This window comes from Oryctolagus cuniculus, chromosome 10 (assembly GCF_051225735.1).
Source record: "Oryctolagus cuniculus isolate XC-2025 breed Fujian yellow rabbit chromosome 10, ASM5122573v1, whole genome shotgun sequence".
In the NCBI taxonomy this organism is placed as follows: Eukaryota; Metazoa; Chordata; class Mammalia; order Lagomorpha; family Leporidae; genus Oryctolagus; species Oryctolagus cuniculus.
Window position 1 is genome coordinate 79,225,428 of NC_142876.1, and position 23,509 is coordinate 79,248,936.

Sequence of the window (23,509 nt, forward strand, 5' to 3'; positions counted from 1 at the left end):
TTGCATTTCATACTCTTACTAATACCCCGCATATATGATTTCCTCTTTCTCCCTTAAAATTGAGTGAGAAGAAGGGGAGTTGTCTAAGCTCATGCAAAAGCTAAACCTGAGAATTCCAGCCGAGAGCAGTCATTCAGAGAAACACTCTGGCTTCTGAAGCATCTGCTGTCTCATCTCTGTATTTACTGAGAATTAGGTATCCGCCAGACCTGATTCTAAGCACTGGGTGTTTGTTAACTCAAAATAACTCTGTGAGGTAATTATATCCTAAAGGCCCATTTTACAGATGAGGAAACCGAGGTGGGGAGTTAAATGACTCACAAAGATTCCTCTGTGTGGAAGGCCCAGAGCTGTGATTTGAACCGGAAACTTCCTTGCTCTGGTGACCTGGCTGTACCGCTGTGCCACTGGGTCTTCCCCACGCGAATGTTTTGTCGGGGTGTGGACAGGTAGGCATTGTCTTGCTGCAACATAGGGTCTCCACCCTGGGGCTGCCCGTCTGCTGCATGTTGAGCCTTGGGACCTCAGTGATCCTACTCGGCTGTTGCAAATCCTGTTAATGCAAGAGCTCTGGGAACCGCCAAGACTGCGCCAGTGTGAGGAACAAGGACAACCGCTGCATTGGCATCCTTCCACCTCCAGTTGGATGTGCCTGTTAAGACATTTCCTCTAGGTCTTTGAGTCATTTTTCTCTGGTCCATTATTCTAATTAACCTCATCTCTGTAGCCCGCATTTGATCTCAGATTAGCCTCTGACCACCCAACAATTGATTTGTTCCACTCAATCACCTGTGTGAAAAAGTGCGGCTGGCGAGAGGGTCTCCTTCCCAAAGCATCCGTTCGCTACCTGGGGCTTTTCCCAGCCAGAAGGTGCAGAATGCCCCTTTAGATTTGGGGAGCACTCGGCCGGCGCTGTGGCTCACTAGGCTAATCTTCTGCCTTGCGGTGCCAGCACACTGGGTTCTGATCCCGATCGGGGCGCCGGATTCTGTCCCAGTTGCCCCTCTTCCAGGCCAGCTCTCTCCTGTGGCCAGGGAGTGCAGTGGAGGATGGCCCAAGTGCTTGGGCCCTGCACCCCATGGAAGACCAGGAGAAGCACCTGGCTCCTGCCATCAGATCAGCGCAGTGAGCCAGCCGCGGCAGCCATTGGAGGGTGAACCAACGGCAAAGTAAGACCTTTCTCTCTGTGTCTCTCTCTCACTGTCCACTCTGCCTGTCAAAAAAAAAAAAAAAAAGATTTGGGGAGCACTCACCTGGAGCCTTTCTATTTACCCACCTGGGTAAAGGATCTGAGGTACTGAGTGGTGGCCCTGGCTAAGAGAGTCAGAGACCTTCAGTTTCTCGGGCAGTAGAATTACAGATTGACGTGCAGTAGGCCAAGGATTTCGAACTTCAGGCGTTACTAAAATATTCAGCTTGAAACAATACAGGAAAGCCAGTTCCAAGGGACCACAAATGAGTGATTTTTACGTAAGGGGTTTGAAGTATCAAAATCTGTAGTTAATGCAGAGAATAGGCTACTTTGAACACTGCCTGCAAAACTTGGGAGATCTCTTTGGTTCTAAGGGATGCTGGAAAGTCGGATGGTAGGACCAGCTTCGGGACATCCGGAGCAGAAGGTCCACCTCTCCCCACGGAGCTTCAGTCTCCATCTCTCGGCTGTGCTGTGCTCCATGTTGGATTCTTTCATGAAAGTGTTTCCCAGATAAGCATTCATGAATCTGTTTTCATCTCATCCCCAGCAGCAGACTCTTTCCTTCCTCAGTGATTGGTCTGCTGTGTGCCCTGTGCCTGTCGCTGAAGCTTTTCTCTGGGACTGGGGCAGGACTGGGTGGCAGGAGGTGTGATGGCACACTTGGCCTGTCTCCATAGCCAGCGGGTGGTGTGTGGTCTACACAGAACAGTGAAAAGTAGGTGAGAGGGGTGCTGGTTTCAGAGGAAAGGGGCAGAATTCTGGGAATGGGACTGTGTGTGTCTGCTGTGTAAGACAACATCCTTGATGCACGGCAAATACATGGAACTTGCAGGGTGGATAGAACCCACTCCGGCTAGCCTACAACTAAAAGCCATCTAGGAGGGTTTTTCTCACAACATTGTCTTCCTAACACTGGGACATCTCCAGTGGCTTCGCTACCTCGAATGTGGGCTCTGATTGAGAAATACTGCCATACCTTACACTAGAGGAGCCTGGAGTTCACTCACTACCTGCTTTCCTCTTCTTTATCCTCCTATCCACCCATCCACCTGCCGTCTGTCACTGGCGTCCTAAGGCAAGGTATTTGGTTTCAGCATCCTTCTATCTCTAGCTAGACAGAAAGGTCAGTTATAATTAGGTGACAGAGAAGCTACAAGAACGCTGCTGGGGTTGAGGAGGGGTTGCTGGAGGGACATTGGAAGACTTCCCAGGAATGAGACAACAAGTGTAGTGTCCACACATAAACAGGAATGTGGTCAGGCAGCCAAGGGGAGAAAGGTGGGATTGATGGACTTAAACGTCGTTAGTCTACCGATAAATTCTCTGTTACATCCAGACTTTGAATTACCTAGGGAAACTGGCTTGTAAAGTATGTCAGCCCAGTGGAAGCGACGTGTCTTCCAGGTCCCATCAGCAGTGTAAGTGATGGGAGTGATGAGCTGCTGGTGGAAGGTGTCTGTACAGGTGAGCCCTTGGCATCTTTCAGTTAGCCCTTGTCTTCTGCCTCCTAATCAGTTCATAATAAATTGATAGAGAAATCTGGACAAGTTAAATAGTGGAATTGCTAAAATCACTTCCCCCAATATTTGGAAGGTTGTTTATTCATAGATTCTTAGGGGCAAAGAAATATTCTGAGCCTTGATTTTGTTATCTGGTTCTGGAGAATAAAAACGGTACCTTATTTTTAGGTTATTTATTTAGGTTAGCACTGAGGCGGTGACCAAACATCTCCAGCCACGTGCAGCAGGGACGGTGGTCCTGGCCCCACAGCCCTTCACAGATGTTACTTGTAGCTGTCGGGAAGCAGCTATGGTTTTTACCTCTTCGGTTGTCACAAGCTTAAAAATGAATTTAGTTATGTCGGTTTAACTAGTTGATGTAAGAAATATTTTTCTGTGTGCCCTGAGTAGAATGTAATTTGTTTTGTTCATTTTCACATATTAGTTATATTGTAAAAGTGGAAGACACTAAAGATGGTGAGATTTAGTAAGGAACTTTAACTACACATGCTTTTAATGCTTCCCTGAATTAATAATTTTCATGTCCATCATATTTTCTCCTTGGCCCACAATTCATCCCATATTTGGATCTTGGCACATGACGACTTGGTTAATTAGGCAGTCTGTTAACTCTGATTACTAAGTTATAACAGATCAGTGTGGAAGCATCACTGTGCAATTTGGATTAAAAGCCTCTTCATTTTATCAAAACAAATTTACATTTATGGATAAGTACATTGAAATGGATTACGTTAAAATGATGCGTTTCATAAGGAAAATTTAAAAAGCATAAAGAATTATTTCCTCCTCCTAAGTTATTTTTTATTATGACATTCATCACACTATCTTTCACTGGGAATAGACCGAAAAGCTTGGAATTTTCTTTTGAGGCTTGAAAATTATAGCTGCTTTAATCTGTCTATTATACATATATGATGGAGGTCTCGCATTTGTACTTAGGCGTAATTTAGTGTAGTGGTACGTGTTGTGTTCTAGTTCTTACCATTGTGGCCTCTGATAGCGAAGTCTGTCGAAATGTCTGTTGATTGTGGTGGGGGATTGGTGGGTGATATTCAGGCTGGCTTTGTTGACAGCTGCAGACATTGATGGTTATTAAATACCGATGGGCCTCTGTGGTCCCAACTCTTTCTTCCCTAATGGCTCCTCCTATGCTAAGGGCAGTTGAGGTATCAAGAACGTGTCTGCTGGCTGCAGCTCCACCTCTGCTTCCCTTCTCTCCTTTCCCAGCACTAACACGTAGCCTTGTGGAAAGTGAACAGACAAGTCAACACAAGCAACATGCACCAGACCCAGTGTGCCCTGGGATCTGTGTGAGTGACCCCCCACGATTCTGTCAGGGATGGGTGACATTCGTAAGATGCCACCTCACCCCACACACTTAGCTACATGTGGGCACACACACACACTCAACTAGCCACTTACCATATCCTGTAATGCTGGTGTCACCTTCAATACAGGGGTGCTTTCAAAAATTCATGGAAAGTGGAAGTGAGAGGTAAGTTGATTTTGATGCAAATTTTTTCAAATCTATGCATAATTTTTCATAATGTACTTTTTCCATGAGCTTTTTGAAGACTCCTGATACGCATCAATTTCAAAGCTCCTTTGAGCCCGAATTTAACTTCTCTTTTAACTCCATTTTCCACAAACTTTTTGAAGTGCTTTCACACAAGTAAGTGTACGTAAATGGCTATGTAACAAGTAGATAATTTACTTTTAAATAATTACTAGATACAGCAATACTCTATTATCTGAGGAGGATACATTCCAGTACCCCAGTGGACGCCCAAAACTGTGACTACTACCATCTACAGCATCTCCCCTCTGTGGATAGTACGGGTGTATCCTCTGCTTTGTTCCTGCACATCTATACCTGTGATAGCTTACTTTATATAAATCAGCACACTAAGAGACGAACAACAATAATAAAACAGTACAAGCATAACAATATAACTTTTTACAACTTTAAGTAATAAAAGTTAACTCGAAGCTTATGAATTGTTTATTTCTGCACTTAAGACTTTTGTCTCACAGTTGACCACAGATTACCAGAATCAAGGAAAGTGAAACTGCAGATAAGGAGGGGAACTAAATCCAATCCAGGGCCTCATTGGAACATATTTTTAGGAGGTGATGAATAGATTTTTGTTAAAGACTGTTGGGTAGAGAAGTTTAAGCACCCCCAGAGGCCTACTCCCAGGCTCCTAGGTTGCTCTTAGAACTGTTCCAACAACTAAGATCCTGTCTAATCTTGCAACCATTGGAATATCTGTAGTTGGTAAATTTAATGTTTATTCTTTGAATGCACGTGTTGAAGTCTGGCCGTCAGGAATTTCATGTGCTAGTACCATGGGAATTAGAGAAACCAAACAGAGAAAAATCTGTAACTTTTAGTGATCCTTGGATCTTGTCGATGGTTCATATTGGCATGACCAGAGGCTGGAGATAGGAGACCTAGTTGTTTACTTTCATTCATCAGTAGCACCTAGTTTATTTAATACTGGCTTTTCTGAATCTAGAAAACTTTTTTTTTTAGATTTTTATTTATTTATTTGGCAGGTAGAGTTTAGACAGTGAGAGAAAGAGAGAAAGGTCTTCCTTCTGTTGGTTCACTCCCCAAATGGCCACAACGGCCGGTGCTGTGCCAATCCGAAGCCAGGAGCCAGGTGCTTCTTCCTGGTCTCCCATGCAGTTAGGCCATCCTCCACTGCCCTCCAGGGCCACAGCAGAGAGCTGAACTGGAAGAGGAGCAATTGGGACTAGAACCCGGCGCCCATATGGGATGCCAGTGCTGCAGGCGGAGGATTAATCAAGTGAGCCACGGCGCTGGCCCCAACAAGACTCTTCTAATATTGTAGGCAGATGCAGAGGTTTGCTTAACTCAGAATGGAAGTTGGGACTTTATGAATCATTCTTTTTTAATTAACTGGAAGCAGTATGCAATAATTGCAGGTGACTCCTGTTTTGGAGGGCTTTATGGCCAGTTGTTGAAAGGTAAAGGGACATTCTGGGCTCTCACTGAATGGATCTGAGTGACAGTCAGCATGAATAATTTGGTTTCCTGCTCACTTCCCTACTATCCCGTGCCTTCATAAAAGAAGAACCAAATAAGGAATTGTTAAAAATCCAAACTGTTCTGGATCATATTAATTTTTATAGCCATTTTCAAAGAGGCTGTTTGACACAGAGATGTACTCTGCGACGTTTATATGTGAGGTCAAGATTTCAACCCATTCGAACATTAATTTCTATCTTTTTTAAATGGGGCTTTCATTACATAAATAATATATGAATTATAATAAAGTCTTACTAATAGAGCAAGAGACCCTGTGGGAAACAGCCGCCTACAGAACGAGATAAGAAGTGTTATCTGCTTGGATTTTCAGGCATCCCTCCATGGGAAAGAGTTACCCCACATCTGAGGTCCCCAAGAAATCTTAATGGCAACGTTGGGAGACTTTCTCGATTAAGTGCTTCCTTATTGAATAGGTCTGTGGATAGAAGTGAGCACTCTCATTGGAAGGTTGGCTCCCATGGCTGTGTGATTTTATTAATTAAATGTATTCCTTTAAGATGACCTTGCATGAAAACAACCACCTCTTCTGTGGTCATGGTGAGCAGATGTTTACCGTAATTCTTCGCTCGGTGAAAAAAAAAAAAACCGCCTCCTCCACCCAACAAAAACAGCCCCGGTCGCTTGGCTAAATCAAAACTTTGGCACTTGGGTCTTACTTTATATATCATGGCTGCCGTCACACAGCCCGTCCAAGTGTGAGGCTTAGATCACCATCGCCGGCATCTGCAGACAGCGCCGCTCACAGAGATCTATTATGTGAGGGCTTCATTCTTACACTGCTTTTGGCATTCACCTTTCCTCATTGAAACCAATATCCCAAATGCAAGCCTTTCTGTTTTTCTTGCACAGCCCCTCCTTAGATTTTCAAGGTCTCCCCCAGGCCCGTCCAGGTTTGCCTTCCCGGTCTGAGTTTGGCTCTTCCTGGGCGCTCTTGGAATTAAAAAGCTCCTCCTCCTTTCCTCATGGTTTGTTTTTGAAAAACACTTTTTTTTTTTTTTCTGGCATAGTGGGCCTCCCTAACTGCCTCACTCCTCATGGTTTTTTTTTTTTTTTTTTTTTTGCGCCAGTTCCTGTTTTTTACAGGCACTAAGTGATCATGAACCGATAGACAGTGCCTGCCCACACCTGCCATTCACGGTTCCAGTGGGTATTTTAGCACCAGCTCCCTCGTCTGCACTGTACTGGATTTCCGCACCAAAGGACGCCGCCTGCTCCTTGGCAGTGCTGAAAAGAAATACAACAGCAAAACTTTGCTTTTCTTGGGAAGCTCCTCCCTTTGGAATGGAGAACTCTGGGTGGCTCTTCTTATTTTGTTTCCATCGCCAAAATAAGCAGGGATCTTGCATAACACCCGGGGTAGGAAAAAAGAAGTCATTTTAAGGGAAGCATATGTTCATGTTGAGAAAAGGGGAGAACCGGACAAGGATTGTGCCCACAAAGCTGACAGCATCTTCCTGGTATTCCAGTAGGAAATCAAGGTTTGATCTGTTTGGCATAGCTTAGTTTTCATTTATTGTTTATTTATTTATTTGACGGAAAGAGAGACAGACAGACAGAAAGATCTCCCATCCACTGGTTTATTCCTTAAATGCCCTAAACAGCCAAGGCTGGGCCGGGATGAAGCTGGAACCCAGGAGTCAATCCAGATCTCCCACATGGCTGGCAGGGACCCAAGTACTAGAGCCCTTACCCGCCTGTCTTCCAGGTGTGCGAGTCAGCAGGACGCTGCCATCAGAAGCAGAGCCGGAATTTGAACCAGGCACCTAAACTCCATTGTGGGCCAGGAGTGTCTTAAAACACCAGGCCAAACACACCTGTCCCATTTTGGTATATTTTTATAAATTAAAAAATATTTTTCCATATTCCCAAGTCCTTTCTCGGATCGAGTTAGGAAGCTCAGGCTTATAGGTTGCTTAGTTGATACATGTGGCGTGGAAGGGATCAGGTCTTATGCTTGTGAAATTATTTCCTGATGATCCTTAGCACCAAGTCGTGTTCCTGTAGATCACCTGATTGGAGGTGCCTGCCAGAATCTGAAGTCAAAGTTGAAGCTATCCAGATAGAACTCCTGGTTGGTCTGTCAGAGAATAGGAGAGAGAGCTGCGTGTTCTAATGAACCAAAGATGTCCCCTCTGTTTGCCTGATTAGTGGTTATATTATTCGTCCTTTTAAGCGATTCCAAATAATGGCTGTTGATGGAAACAGAGCAGACACTTAAGTGTTTCAGACAGTTTGTGGGTGGCAGGTTTTGAAAATGCAGCTAATTTGCAAAAAAGAAAGAAAGGAAATCTCTTAAAGTATGGTTTCTCATTCACCCATTCTCAAGGTGTGAATATTTCAGAGCAAGGGGAAACCCAGTGAAATTCTTCTCTCTTTATTATAAATTAAACATTCATATCCTTAAAATGCGGCTGTGAAGGAGGTAAGGCCCAAGAGCACGCTGGGTCCTGGTATAAGTCCCAGTGTCAGGGCCAAAGCCAGAGAGATCTTGCCTGAACTCAAACAATGGGTACAAAGGCCACCGCAGTGAGACGGTCCCCCAGTGGGGAACGTACGCCAGGAACTGGCTACGTGGAAGTGCAGTTCTTTCTCACGTGTAGGAAAGTACATCTACAGAGACCTATTTAAGAACCTATTAAAAATAGCTCTGCTCTTAAAGAGCCCTACTTTCCTTGAGTTTTGACACAAGTAGGTTTGAACTCCCCAGTCTCTATCCAGGCTTGCATTCAGTATGTTCAACTTAAAAAACATCTAAGTATGATTTTAAAACTCAGGGCCAGCGCTGTGACATGGTAGGTTATGCCTCCGTCTGTGGCGCTTGCATCCTACATGGGTACCGGTTCAAGTCCAGGTTGCTCTGCTTCTGATCCAGCTCCCTTTTGATGGCCTGCAAAAGCAGGGGAAGATGGCCCAAGGACTTGGACCCCTGCAACCGTGTGGGGGACCCCAAAGAAACTCTTGGCTTCAGATCAGCCCAGCTCTGGCCATTGCGGCCATTTGGAGAGTGAACCCGCGGATGGAAGACCTCTCTCACGCATGCTCTCTCGCGCTCTCCCTCTGTCTCTCTACTTAGCCTCTCAAATAAATAAATCAATGAATCTTTTTTTCTTTTTTTTTTTCTTTTTTTTTTTTGACAGGCAGAGTGGACAGTGAGAGAGAGAGAGAAAGGTCTTCCTTTGCCGTTGGTTCACCCTCCGATGGCCGCTGCGGCCGGCGCGCTGCAACCAGTGCACCGCGCCGATCCGATGGCAGGAGCCAGGTACTTATCCTGGTCTCCCATGGGGTGCAGGGCCCAAGCACTTGGGCCATCCTCCACTGCACTCCCTGGCCACAGCAGAGAGCTGGCCTGGAAGAGGGGCAACCGGGACAGAATCTGGTGCCCCGACCGGAACTAGAACCCGGTGTGCTGGCGCCGCAGGTGGAGGATTAGCCTAGTGAGCCGCAGCGCCGGCCTGAATAAATCTTTTTTAAAAAACTCACTGCAAAACAAAAACAAAAAAAAACCTAAATCCCCTCCCCCCATCTCCATCCCAAAAAAGAGAAGCGAATCCATTTATGGTATAAGATGGTTCTTAGATATTGATTTCAGGTTTGTCTATTTTAGTTAATGATCCACTTCCTTTTGCCCCAAAGGCTTCAGAAGGCATTGTCAGTTGCACCACCCCAGTCATTTCACTGTTGGAAATGCTAAGTTTTTTAAAACAAAATCACTGTGTGTACACAAGAAAAGGAATTTTGAGTTATATTTGCTTCCAGTGCTCAGAGTAGGACACATTCTGTTATGTTTGCAGTGTTCTTGCCCTTTGTGGGTAGGCAGACTCTTCATGGTGGTAGATGCCATCTCTGTTAGTGAGAAGTAGGAAGGACCACAGGGAAAGTATGAGAGTAAAACTGGAAATCCCAAAAGTTTTCTATGATAATAATGAGCACGTATTAAGTTCTTACTGTTTGACGGCTATTGTTGTAGGCATTATACTTGTGCTATCTTATCAAATCATTGTACGTTCTGTGAACTGAACTGGTGATGATCCTTAATACCTTGTTACTACAGATGCGTAAACTGAGGTTCAGAGAGGTTAGCTACATTAAATTGCCCAGGGCACAGGAAAAGGCAATGAAACTGAGCAAGGTCTGTCATTTAGTTAACAGTAAGTATCAATATCCATTTCCTGGCTTGTGTGTTCTGTATAGCTGTATAAGAAAGCACCAGCAGAGGAAGCTGTGTGATGGGTATATGGGTCTCTGTACTATTTTTGCAATGTCTTTTAGTCTTAATTATTTCAAATTTAAAATAATTTAAAGGCAGATATTTAAAATTTGTGTTAATATAAAGGGATTACATTTCATGTATTTCATAGGTACAGTTTTTTTTTTTTTTTTTTTTTTTTTTTTGAGAGGCAGAGTGGACAGTGAGAGAGAGAGAGACAGAGATAAGGGTCTTCCTTTGCCGTTGGTTTACCCTCCAATGGCCGCTGTGGCTGGCGCGCTGCGGCCAGCGCACAGCACTGATCTGAAGGCAGGAGCCAGGTGCTTCTCCTGGTCTCCCCATGGGGTGCAGAGCCCAAGCACTTGGGCCATCCTCCACTGCACTCCCTGGCCACAGCAGAGAGCTGGCCTGGAAGAGGGGCAACCGGGACAGAATCCGGCGCCCCGACAGGGACTAGAACCCGGTGTGCCGGCGCCACAAGGCGGAGGATTAGCCTAGTGAGCCGCGGCAGCGTCCCATAGGTACAGTTCTAAGACGACAACCATACTTCCCTCCCCATTCCCCTTCTTCCTTCCCCTGTCGCTCCCCCTCTTCGCGGAGGAACAACACAGGACCCTGCACTGTTCTTTTGTCTGCTCGGCCCTCCCCGGGTTGGCTGCCGATCCCTTCCACCTCCGTGGAAGGGCGGTTCCCCCTGCCACTTTCCCCACTTCCACGGGGGAGCGGCACACCACCGGCCGGCTCTCTCGGGGGCTGCTCAGATGTTCCTCAGGTGTTCCTGGTGCATGTTGTCTCTCTCCTCCTTTATAGTCCTCTTCCACCAATCCCAACTCTGCTACCCACACGCCGAGCACGCTGCTCTCCTCCAATCAGGAGCAGCTCCTGCAGCTTGTCAAGTTGGTGAGAGGCAGCTGTGTAGAAGCTGTTTACTCCTCTCCCAGTGCCATATTGTGGGAGAGCAGATGCATAGAATAAGTCTTAATTCCAGTAACTCAGTCCAGTCCGAGTTGCTCCCCACATTCCCCTTTTTTTTCTTTAGATTTTGTGAAGACATAATTTCAATCCACTCTATAATAATGGGTTTTTATATTTTGATCAAAATCTGTTTTTTATTTTATTTTATTTTTTATTTATTTATTTTTTAGTTTGAGAGGTAGAGAGAGAGCGAGCGAGCGAGCTCCCATCCCCTGATTCACTCCCCACATGTCCGCAGTGGCCAGGACCGACTGATGAGAAGCTGGGAGCCAGTCACTCGATCGATCCAGGTCTCCCACATGAATGGCTGGGCCCAGCAACTGCAGTCGTCACCTGCTTGTCTCCAAGGGTCTTCTTGGCGGGAGGCTGGAAGCGGGAACCAGAGCTGGGAGCTGAACCCAGGTACTCTGAAATGGGATATGGGCATCTCAACCAGTGTTGTAACTGCTGTGCTAAACACCTGTCCCTGGTTCCTTCGCAAATCTAAATTTTTCACTGCTTTGACTTCTTACATCACTTGGCCAGCCAGGAAATGCGCTTTGTTCCCCCTGTCTTTCCAGGGTCAGAGTTTCAGGTCTCTCAGACGATAGCCCATGGTTTTCCATACTCCCTGAGGTTTTAGGAACCAGAATTATCCTTGCTGCTTTTCACTTCTTTGTGCCCCGCCCCACTCTGATCTAGGTTGAAAGGCAATGGTGATCATTTGTCTTGTCATTGGAGTCCTTAATACATGCTTTATCGAGAAGAGAGGGTCTGACACTATGAATGACTTTCTGAATGGATTTGTGTTTTTGGTATGTACGTGGAAATGGCGTGTGGACATCTAGAAAGGAGAGCGACGATCGTAAGCCAAAGGTTTGTTGCCTGCATCATGTAAATATGTATATCATAAGCTACGAAAACCTGACCATCACAAAACTAGTTATCTGTGTAGCAGAGAGACGCTAGATTTAAATTGAGAACCGCAGTGTTTTCAGACTGTCTTCTGCTAGCTTGCTACATGGTCTCAGTGCCCTCACTTAGGAAGTCATTGGGAAGAGAATCATGTTCTGAAAGCTGCCATGAATAATTTTGGGAATTTTCTAGATAACACAGCTGCAAATCTGCATCTTTACTGGGTAAAAATGAGTGCTGCGGATATTACTCAGTCCTGTGACTGGAGAATGAAGGCCTGGGATACATTGGTGGATTTGTTGATTGATGGCAAGTAAGACTTCATTTGAGGCCGGTGCCGCAGCTCACTAGGCTAATCCTCCGCCTAGCAGCGCCGGCACACCGGGTTCTAGTCCCGGTCAGGGCGCCGGATTCTGTCCCGGTTGCCCCTCTTCCAGGCCAGCTCTCTGCTGTGGCCAGGGAGCGCAGTGGAGGACGGCCCAAGTGCTTGGGCCCTGCACCCCATGGGAGACCAGGAGAAGCACCTGGCTCCTGCCTTCGGATCAGTGCGGTGCTCCGGCCGCAGCGCGCCGACTGCGGTGGCCATCGGAGGGTGAACCAATGGCAAAGGAAGACCTTTCTCTCTGTCTCTCTCTCACTGTCCACTCTGCCTGTCAAAAAAAAGAAAAAGAAAAAAAAAAAAGACTTCATTTGAGAGCTTTCTCCTTTTTTAGTATTGGTGCTTACAGCTATCAGTTTCCCTCTGAGCACTGCTTTACCTGTGTCTCAGATGTTTTGGTATTCCTTCTCATTCATCTAAACACATGTTCTCTTTTCCTTTTTGATTTCTTCTTGGACCCTTTTGTTATTTAAGACTGGTATTTCATCCTGTTGTTCTTTGAAGAATGTGCTTCTGAATTTATGGAGGCAGTTTTATGGCCCAGCTCATGGCTCATGCTGGAGAGTGTCCTTGAGAGGAGTGTAGATCCCATTGTGAGCAGGTGGAGTTTTCTGTGGAGATCTGTTGCGTCTAGAAGGTTCATGTCTTCTGTTTCTGTATTGATCTTCTGCCTAGTTTTATCCACTAGTGGTAGTGAGATATTGAAGTCTCCAGCTGTTATTGTCGAATTGCCGATTTCTTGAGTCTGTGAGTTTTGGCTTCACATATTTTGGCAAGCCTGTTTTGAAGTGAAGACCTTTTCAAGGAGACCAAAAGAAAGTACTCTTGCTGCGTCATCTGCTCTCAGGACTTCACTCAATTTTTATGATTTAAAAATTAAATCATACTGGTGAAAAGATTTAGGTTCATGATGAGACAGCTCTGTGACACTGGCGAAGGCACTCAGGCCATATTTACACAGGTAAAGGAAAATGAAAGATTGATGGTTTATTTAGCCAGTGTATTATTATTTTTATTGTAGGCAGCTGGTAGGGTCCAATTGAGGCCAAACCAGTATTATCTTCAGTAGCAGACGACTGGGGGCTTTGATTTACTCAGATCAGTGTATCATCTCCACTATTCACTTACTCTTTGTAGGCATGGACTAACTCAATACAAACATGTTCCATGGGAAAAATATGCTTTTTATTTTTCTTAGCAAATAAGAATAAAATGCAATTTCCTCGTTGCTAAATCTGTGACTCCACAGCCCTGCATGTAGGCCACGTGGCAAACTCCAGGTGCATCTGTCATACAGAAATTGCTTTTCCCCAAAAATACAGAAATGTGAAATAAACCAATTTGGGCACAAGTAGTGTGTGCTAGATTTACTTAGTATCTATCGGAGATCTCCTTACACTCCTTGCTTCAGGACTAATCGAAGAGTTTGAACAGCCCGGTTTCCACAAAAATGCACGGCTGTCTTCAACTTAGATAATGATGCCACTCACTGATTATTTTTGCTAGCAATAAATTTGTTTGAGACATATGTCAGTGGGCAGATGGGGGGCAGAGGTTACGCACGCTTGAATGCATTGCGTGCCTGTGTATATATAATGTACCTCTACACGAAAAGATGATTTCTTGGTGGAGGATTTTTACAAAGTCATTTTGCTTTGATACAAAATATTTCTTTAGCCATGTTATTATCCTTAACCGTATGTCAGTGTTTATCAGTGAGTGATAGAAGACTCAGCCGTGATTTTAAATTCTCTGTGAACAAAGCGTGATTTTTTTTCCAGAAGAGATTTTCGCATATATGTTAAAGCCATCGTCTTTCTTTGTCATCAGTGTGAGTGGCCCGTGGAGTTGATTGTCGGTGGAGGAAGCCATGTGGTTCTGTCTGTGAGCCTTCTTCAAGAAAGGAATTAGCCGTCTTTGTCATTTTGTTTTAATGTGTGACCTCCCTACTTGCTGAGTTTCCCATCAGCCATCAGCTAACTACTCTAGCACCATACTGCTCCCAGCATTCCTGGCTCACAAATAGGAAGTAAACAGAAAATCTTGCTAATTTGAGCCCAGTAGGAACCTTAACACTGTAATGAAGGACTAATTTTGAAAGCCGAGAGACATCTCTCACAAAATTAGAGCTGGATTTTTAAATGATCTTAAATAACCAATTGAGAGTAAGAACGGTACTTAAGGAAGAGGGAGATACTGACACATTGAGGAATTAGACCAGGGAGAGAAGAATCCTCAAGGAGTCTTGGTAATTATGCAGTCTTCCTTGGGTTGCCACCGATGCTAATCTAAGCTTGCGAATGATAATGCACCTTATCGGACAGGTTTGCGGTTGAAATGCTCTTGATAGATTTTGACAAATTAAACAGTGGTAAAGATGTTTGGAAGTTATCCAGGTCCTTACCATTATTTATGTCAGCGAGCTAGAAATCAGTGGTTAATTTGCAGTTCTTATAATTTTTATGATACTTGTGTTGTTGTAAATTTAGCCGTGTGCGGCATCAACTCAGCGGGATACATTTTATGTTGTCAGCTACCTTTTGACATCATAATAGATTTCAGTTGCCAAATCTTTCTCGATGGAATAAAATGTAAAAGAGCTGAACAGAATATTTGGATCATGTCCAGACACAAGTAAACACACGATGGACTTTCTGAGATGGAAAGGTTTGGGTTGGAGTGGAGGAGGGGCCAATTGGACCCTGTTGTTCATTTTTTTTTCATTTTTTCATTCTTATGCCCTTAACCCATTCTAGCCTCCTTCTCTAGATAGGAGTCTTTTATCCTGACTCAATGCTGGTGTGGTCTTTGGTGTGTGGGACCATGCATGATAACCAAAGTGTGATTGAGATTTATTGATTTCCCTTGCTTTTTAAAACTTGTAATGCACGTTCGTTAACTCCCTCTATTGCTCTGGATCATGGCGTCTGTAGTCTGTTTTTTTTTTTTTTTCTTGCCCATTGTGTTTTAATACCCATTACATTATTTTAAAGAAAATACTGACTTTCTCGCTGCATGATGAAGAACTCAGTTGGAAGGCTATTTCATAGTGAACATGTTTCTTTCCTCCACGCCTTTCAAGTGTCCCTTTTGTAATGATCCACTTCCATACCACTGACCCTTGCCCTGCTGACAGCTGAGGAGCGGACATCTCTGCCTTCGTATTTGTTCCTTCTCTCCTATTCTCTGCTTTCCCCTCACAGTAGTTCTGTGTGGGACCTCTGCTCCTCATGCAACACATATGTTTGTAGATCTCACTTTGATCCCCGTGGATGTCACACCTCCCATTTCTCTGATGCCATTGACCCTGCTCAGAGATGCCTTGTGACCCAATGGCCAGGCTTTCATCTTTCCTTTTCAGGCAGCTCCTAACCTCTTCAGAGGAAATTCCTCCTTAGTACTGACCAGGAACTCAGCAAGAGAACAGAGGTGTGAGTCTGACCTACAGCCGCCCACGCCGGGGAGGGAGTCTTCCTTGGGCGTAACTGGACTGCGAATCGCAAATACCTTGTTTGGAATGTCCAGTTGGCTGGGATTCTGCTGCTCTATTTTGCCATAGCCTTGTGTGCTGCCAATGTCCAATAAACGTTTAATGATAATTGAAATGATCAGTTATCAGTCCGTAATGGAGAAGGGCTTGTTAACCTTGTCTGAGCACAGCTACTTTTGTCCTTGAGATGAACGCTTCTGGTACCATGTACCAGCAAACTTGACACCACATCCTTTGCGCTTGGGGTTCCTTGCTGTGTGATGACATAAAACAGTTCTGCATCTTCTGGGAGGGATGTGCCCTTTGCCATCATGTCAAAGAAAAGCCAATATTTATGTATTTGAGATAAATTAAAGTAAGTATAGCTACATAGTATATTTTGTGAGCATGCACATTAATTTTTCTGAACACTCTTTGAGAAAGCTGCCCACCCATTTCGCCACTGCACACGCAGCTCCTACGAATCAGCCACGTACTCCTGTACTGCCGGCTCAAAGTCATTGTTATCTAATGAGCACTTCAATGTGGCTGCCACCACTGAAGCACTGAGTTGTAAATTTTACTTAATTTTAAATTGGCATCCTTCTAGATACTGGTGGTACTGGTGTGGAACAGCATTCACGGATATGTGCCTACATTGTTGTGTAAACTGTTAAGGCAGAAACCCTTGTCCCAACCCCACTCCCATTCAATTCAAGAATTTGAACTCTGCCAGCGAGGCAGACACCTGTCAGTTGCCCTGTTTCTCTTACAGCCCCTCCTAAAGGTAACCAGGGTTTCTTGGGGGAAGTCATCACTTTCTCTTGTTTACTATCCTGTCACTCACATGTGCGTCCTCAGACAACATGGTTTAGTATTGTCTGCCTTTTGAATGCTTGATAATCTTTTAAGTTCCTTAACCTACAGACTGTGTACAGATGCCCTTCTTCTCTCTGCACTTAACCTTCTGTGGCCCTCTGGCCATTTGAGCTGTGGAAATTACCCCCTGTCCTAGGTTTTGCTGATTGTACCTTCCATTCTGCCTGTTCCCCTGCCCTCTCTGGTTCAGCTGGACCTGGAGGCTTGTGTTTTATCCAGGCCCGAGGGGAGGTGATGGTGTGTTCTCTCCCTGGGGAGGGAAATGGTAGTATTTTACCTTATTGTCTTTCCTTTTATGATGTTAACAGCCACTAATGCTCACTGCCTGCATCCATCATTGGGAGATGCAGAAGGGTGATGTTCTAATTCTGTTTATAAGGAGTAGTGCTTTTCTTTTTTTTTTTTTTTTCTTTTTTTTTTGACAGGCAGAGTGGACAGTGAGAGAAAGAGACAGAGAAAGGTCTTCCTTTTCCGTTGGTTCACCCCGCAATGGCCACTGTGGCTGGTGCGCTGTGGCCGGCGCACCACACTGATCCAAAGCCAGGAGCCAGGTGTTTCTTCTGGTCTCCCATGCAGTTGTAGGGCCCAAGCACTTGCGCCATCCTCCACTGCACTCCCAGGCCATAGCAAAGGGCTGACCTGGAAGAGGGGCAACTGGGACAGAATCTGGCGCCCTGACCAGGACTAGAACCCAGTGTGCTGGCGCCTCAGGTGGAGGATTAGCCTATTGAGCTGTGGCGCCGGCTAGCAGTAGTGCTTTTATCATTTGGTTCCCAGTTGATCCTTGGTTACCCAGCCACGCTGATCATCTGCCAAGGGTGGGAAACGTCCAGCCCACTGGTTGTATAAGACCCACAGAATCATCTGGTTTGGTCCTGCCAAGGCAGCTGCAGGTGGGATTTGAAATTCAGTACGCCTGTAGCAGGCTGATTTTTCAGCTGTTAATTTTGCATGGTGAATGATTGATGTGGTAAATATCCACATGGCTCCTGGAAGAAAACGTTCCCCACCCCTGTTCTAGGACATACAGGGAATTCTTTCTCTGTTTACCACTTGTGAAAATAATAAATTGGTTCGTTGTCATCCTCCGAAAGGAACCCCTCAATTTACATATCTTAGTGAACCATGAGCTTAAACACGTTGGTATGTGTTGATCTGAGTTTCTTGTCTCTTGTTGAAGATCAGCTGGTCCAGCTGTGATGAGTGGAACGGGCTCCTGTGGGCTCTGTGCTTCTGACCTGACCCCGCTGCTCTTTGATAGCTTCTGTGCTAACAGCTGGGACAGGATGATTCCGCCTCACTCATGCTTTTTTTTACCTGAGAGCTGGAATCAGCCATTTATCTTAGAAGCTCTGCTTTCGTTTACTGGAAATTTGTGTTTTAAGCTGATTATCTTTGTGCTAATAATTCTCATTGTTGCTGGCATGGTCCTCGTGTCTAGGAGTTCATCCTGATATTTCTGTTTCATATGCAGGATTACAGGGCTTGTGTTTAACCTCTTCTCTGTTGCAGCTTTATCTTCTTTCTTCCGTGATGACAAGTCTGGTTCTCCAGAAGCACGAGGGGCGGTAGAGTTGGAATATCTCATAATTACCCTCTGCTTACCTATCCACCTTACACATGCAATATTGCATAATAACAGTGCTGGCTCTAGTGACACCAGTTAGGATTGCAAGAAGAAGTAATTCTTCTAGATACCGTCCCCAGTCTCTCCAGTTTTCAGTGGTTGCATTATATCTGCTCTTTCAGGGCATGTAGCTGTTTTTATTATGTTTTCCCCTTTTAACCTCATTCTTTTAATTTTAATAGTATAGATAAACATATCCACTGCTTAACACCAGGCCTTACGTTGATGCCTCTATTTTTTTCTGAAGCTTATTTTCTATTAGATTTTCAGGAAGGGATCATAAAACCCGTTTTCCCTAAGCTCTTGTGTGTCGACAAGTTTGCTGTGCCTTTGGTACATAAGCCACCTTTTTTGCTGGATGATAATTGCTGGTTCACATTTTTTTATTGAATATCTTAAATATGTTGCTCGATTTTCTTCTGGCATAAATTTCAGCCAGCTCTAATAATTTCACTGAAATGTGGCTTCATTTTCATACTGGTTGTTTTAGGCAGTCACTTGTCTTCTTTGAATATGTAGCTTTGAGGCTTTTTTATTTTTAATTTCAGAGAAGTTTTTCTGAATTATGTTTTTTTGTTATTTTTATTCAGTTTCCTTCTTCTGTTGGGATTCCTATTTTCTATGTGTTGGATCTTCTTTACCTGTTTCCAATAGTTGACGGTCTCCCTTAAATTCTTTTTATCTTTGTCTTCATTTCTTTTTGACTTTTGAATTTTTTTCTCATTTTAACTTTCTAGTTCTTTTAAGGCATATTTGTCATCTCTGTTTTCTGTCTGTTCTTGTGTTTTCCTCACTTCTAAAGTGAATTTTTCTGTTTTCAGATTCAGTCTCCCCTCATTGATCAGTTAATCTAATTCTGTGCTATTCTCTCAGGCCTTATTTCATTTTCTTCATGTAACTCATTTCCAAATATAATTCATTTTGATATAATAGGTTACAGACATGTAGGATGTTATTCTGTTATATTTTTTTAAAAGATTTATTTATTTACTTGAAAGAGTTACACAGATCAAGGAGAGGCAGAGAGAGAGAGAGAGAGAGAGAGAGAGAGAGATCTTCTATCCGCTGGTTCACTCCCCAGTTGGCTGCAACAACTGGAGCCAGGAGCTTCTTCCGGGTCTCCCATGCAGGTGCAGGGGCCCAAGGACTTGGCCCATCTTCTGCTTTCCCAGGCCATAGCAGAGAGCAGGATTGGAAGTGGAGGATCCGGGGCTGGAACTGGCGCCCACATGGGATGCCGGCACTGCAGGTGGCGGCTTTACCTGCTATGCCACAGCACCAGCCCCTCTGTTATATTTTTTCTTGCAACTTTGTGTAGCATTTGACCTCAGAGTTTTTCTCTCTTGCCTATTTTTGTGTGAAAGTAATTCTTCTGTATTTTTAGAATGAAGTTTTGATTTAGACAGCATTTCTAATCTCCCGGCACTCCCCTGGACTGCTTTATGTTCTTCTGCGACTGGCCTCTTGCTGAAGTATCTTGGCTATGCTCTGTGTATTTGTTGGGGGACCTTCCTTTTCTTTCCTCTTGGTTTTGCTCTGTCCTGTTCGATTTTGGCTCTATTTCTAGCTCCAGTGTAGAGCCAGCAGATTGGCTTATGAACTTTGAATCATGAACATTCAAAGATGATTCACGGCCCTCCAGGCTCTTCATAATACAAGCCTTTAGCAGTTACCCTTTCAAGGAGTGGGGAGTCCTGCACCCCGTTTGCTCACCATACCTTGCATTGAGTACTTACTGGCAGTTTGGGGGCTTCTCTTCCTTGGACCCTTCCTCTGCCTGTTGTTTCTCTTTACTTCTTCCCACTTAGGTATGGCTCCTCCATAGGACTTTGCAGCTGGCATGAGCCTTCCCACATCCGTCCGTGCTGTCATGTTGATGTGATACCAGATCACCTGATTTTGTTGTCAATTCATCCCTTGAGTTTCTGGATTTGCTCTCTCGTTCTCTGTTGTTTTTCAGATGGATTTATGTACCTGAAAGGCAGAGTTACAGAGAGAGAGGGAGAGACAGAGGTCCTGCATCTGCTTCTCTACTCCACAAGTGGCTGCAGTGGAGCCCGGAATTCCGTCTGGGTCTCCCACTCGGGTAGCTGGGGCCCAGGCACTTGGGCCATCCTCTGCTGCTTTCCCAGGCGCATTAGCAGGGAGCTGGATCAGGAGCCGAGCAGCTTAGACTTCAGCTGGCATTCACATGGGATGCCATTGTCGTAGACAGCAGCTTTACCCACTGCACCTCAGATCCTTTGCTATTTTCCCCTCCTTTCTTAGGTTTTGTGGATTCAAGTAAACAGTAAAATCAGGGACTTCGGTTGCACCTGTAATGTTCGCTTCTTTCTTCTGTGCTTTGACGCGGTCAGTAGCCGTGCTTTTCAAACTAAGCATGCATAGACCCTCACCTCACAGGATTTTTCCCCCATCTTGAGACTTCATATAAAAATTTCTATAAAAGCACAAAAATGATTTACTTAACCATAGTGCATGTTTAGTGCTTGTTTGTATTGATAATTTGAAAACTGCAGGGAAGGGAAAATGCCTCAGGAGAAAAAAAAAAAAAACCTATGATATTTTCATGTCCTTGGAGCCTGTATAACCTGTGTCCAAGGAAGAGAGCACAGGAAGTCAAGGAAGGTGTTTACATGCAGGTCACGCAGCTGTGGAGGTGGGCTCACCTTGGCCTGAGAAGTGACACTCTGTGTGTCGGTTTTGACACCTAGGAGGAAGGGAAGTTTTATCTTTCTTCCTCTTAGGAGAGTAGGTGTAACTTTGAAAGGACTATATCTTGTCAAAGGATACTTACATGTTAAGTTTAAGAAACCACCTTATTCCAGTGTCAAATATTAAAGTCTTCATTTGAATCTGTACTCCTCTGGAGCACGCATGCTGGCTCTTGGTCTAGTGGTCCATGTTATTAAAATAATGCCGTCACAATTCCCTCTGCCTCAGTGCTGTGATATATGAATGGCAGTATTCGGCCTCACACCACGATCCGATTCTCATAATCGTTAGGCTCATCTCACCACCTGCAGATGTGTTCTTTATTCAGCGCTTGGGGGAATGTCCTTTTTTTTTTTTTTTTTTTTTGTCCCTCCCTCTGCTGTCTGACGGATACCCTGGAGCAACCCTGTACTGTGCAGTTCAGGAGGTGTAGACTTTGTGACAGGTGATCCTGGCGTGCGGCAGGATCGTGCGTTCCAGCCGCTCACAGCCGATCAGTCAGGTCACATGCAACCTTCCAGACATCACCAGGCTGGGACTCAGGTCTGAGAAGCCCATGGCATCCTCCAGTGGCGCTGAAGCCAATGCATCCATTCTAGAACTGTCAGATCCTTGCAGCCAGTGTTGGTGCCACCATGTTTAGCAGCAGGCTAGACACTCTCACACCGTGTGCTGGGTGGCACTGAAGGCAAGTCTCAGCCAGGATTCTACCTAATAGGCAGACATGTGGTGGGAAGCAAGCCCTCAAAAGTCATCTGATGCCTTCCTCTGAGGCTTGAAGCCCCTCTGTGCTGCCCCTCAATGCTGCGACAGGTGTCTTACATGAAAGATGTCTGGGAGGAGCACGCAGTGATTTTTTGGGTGGCAGGATCCTTGTGGAAGGAGACAGCGTTCTCTCGTGGCACCAAATGGTATCTCGAAGCCCAAGATATCCTCAGTCTATAGATAGGAGGCTGTTGGGTTTGCTAGATGCAAGGGTGCGAGGCCTCATGGTTTGTTCAGCCACACTACTTAGCTCGCCAGTGGAAAATAATTTCAGACATCTCTAATGCTAGTGAGTGGTGAACCTACCAGTGTAGTTTCAGGTGACGATATTTGAGGTTCTTTCTGTAGCCTACTGTCATGAATGGAGAGGTTGGAGGACTCTCCTGGGTGGGTATTTCTTTTATTATTTCTTTCTGTAGGTATGTCACACAAATACATAAAGAGAGGCAGACACATTCCGAGGGAGAAAGAGCTCTTGTGCACTGATTCACTCCCCTAAAGGCCTACAAGTATCTGGGGAGCCAAAGACAGGAAGCAGGGGCACTTCCAGGTCCCCCACATGGTGGGCAGAGACCCAACCACTCGAGCCACCACGACTGCTTCCCAGGGTCTGCGTTAGCAGGAGGCTGGAGTGAGGAGCTGGAGCCTGTAATCAAACCCAGTGCTGTGATGTGGGACATGGGCATCCTAGCCAGCATAGCCATCAGTTCATAAATGCCTGTCCCAGGGAAGGGTATTTCTGATTTGGAAAAGTGTTCCTGCGTCTTGATAATACAAATATAGACGTATATGTGCACGTGACTTTGAAAGAGCAAATTATAATTAGCCAAAGGGTGAGAGTAATTAGATTAGAGATACTTGGAGATTCAGCTGTAATTTATTGCTAGCACACACGTGCACAGATACACAGTCACACGTGATAGAATTGAAGTGCCCTCTTCAACAGGTCAGTTGCTGTGTTTGTAACTTGCTCTGAGAGACAGACTGGTGCTCTCAATGTTTGTGATTTGCGGGTGCATATTTAAGCACAGTTCAGTTCCGTTGCAGTGGCTAGCGGAGAAGACAAGCAAGTGATGTTTCTGCTGGAGTTGGGAAGCCTGTTCCGGGACCGCGGGTCAGTGTCACTCCACAGAGGGCACCTCGGCCCTCTCCACCATTCCCTTCTTGGTCCATCCGGATCAGCCTTACAGGATCACCCTCACCAGCCTTTATCAAACCAGCCTTTCCCTTCTCACCTCTGTTTGTGTCTTTACTCACTTTTCTTTCATATTGGCTCGTGCTCTCTAACGTGGTGCCGGAGACACTGGGTTCTGGGATAGGAAGCTTTGGCGTTGGTTAGCTGTGTGATTTGGAACTAGCTGCCTTGCTGAACCTTAGTTTCCTCGTCTGTTAAATGGGATAAGAACAGTGTAACCCGGTGCCTGGTGCACATTCAGGTTTGCTGTCCAGTGGCCTCCTCTTCTCCTGTTGCTTCTGCTGTAACCTGGTTCACGGTCTCTCCTGCCTCCTCCTGTGGGTGCTGTAGTTCTGAGTTCACCTTGACCCTCATACCAAGCAGTCTATCACAGCCCGTGGCTCCCAGCTCCTTCAGCCTTAATTTCCTTGTCTTCTCACAGCTACTGGTGGGGCTTAGGGATTTGCCTGGAGACGTATTTATCCAGTGAAAACCTCCAGCCTGGGAGCGTGACAAGAAAGCCTTTCTCCAGGCAAATCGTTCAGGTGAGGATGCTGGTTTTGCATTCACCTTGGACAAGCCATTCTCCTGTGCAAAAGCACCTGGCTGCAGCCTCTCCCCGCCGTCCTTCCTT

The 23,509-nt window shown here is 45.2% G+C and overlaps 1 protein-coding gene across 11 annotated transcripts in view; it reads left to right on the top strand.

Moving 5' to 3' along the window:
• The window catches only part of FOXP1 (forkhead box P1), a 465,689-nt gene that overhangs the window by 67,115 nt on the left and 375,065 nt on the right, over window positions 1–23,509 (top strand). The window contains exon 1 of one of the 11 annotated variants that reach the window (XM_089305429.1): window positions 11,217–11,375. The exons of the other annotated variants lie outside the window; for them this stretch is intronic. The gene's annotated coding sequence lies outside the window, so the exon portion shown is untranslated. Of the gene's footprint in view, window positions 1–11,216; window positions 11,376–23,509 lie in introns of those variants that run through there. 11 annotated transcript variants of the gene reach the window in all.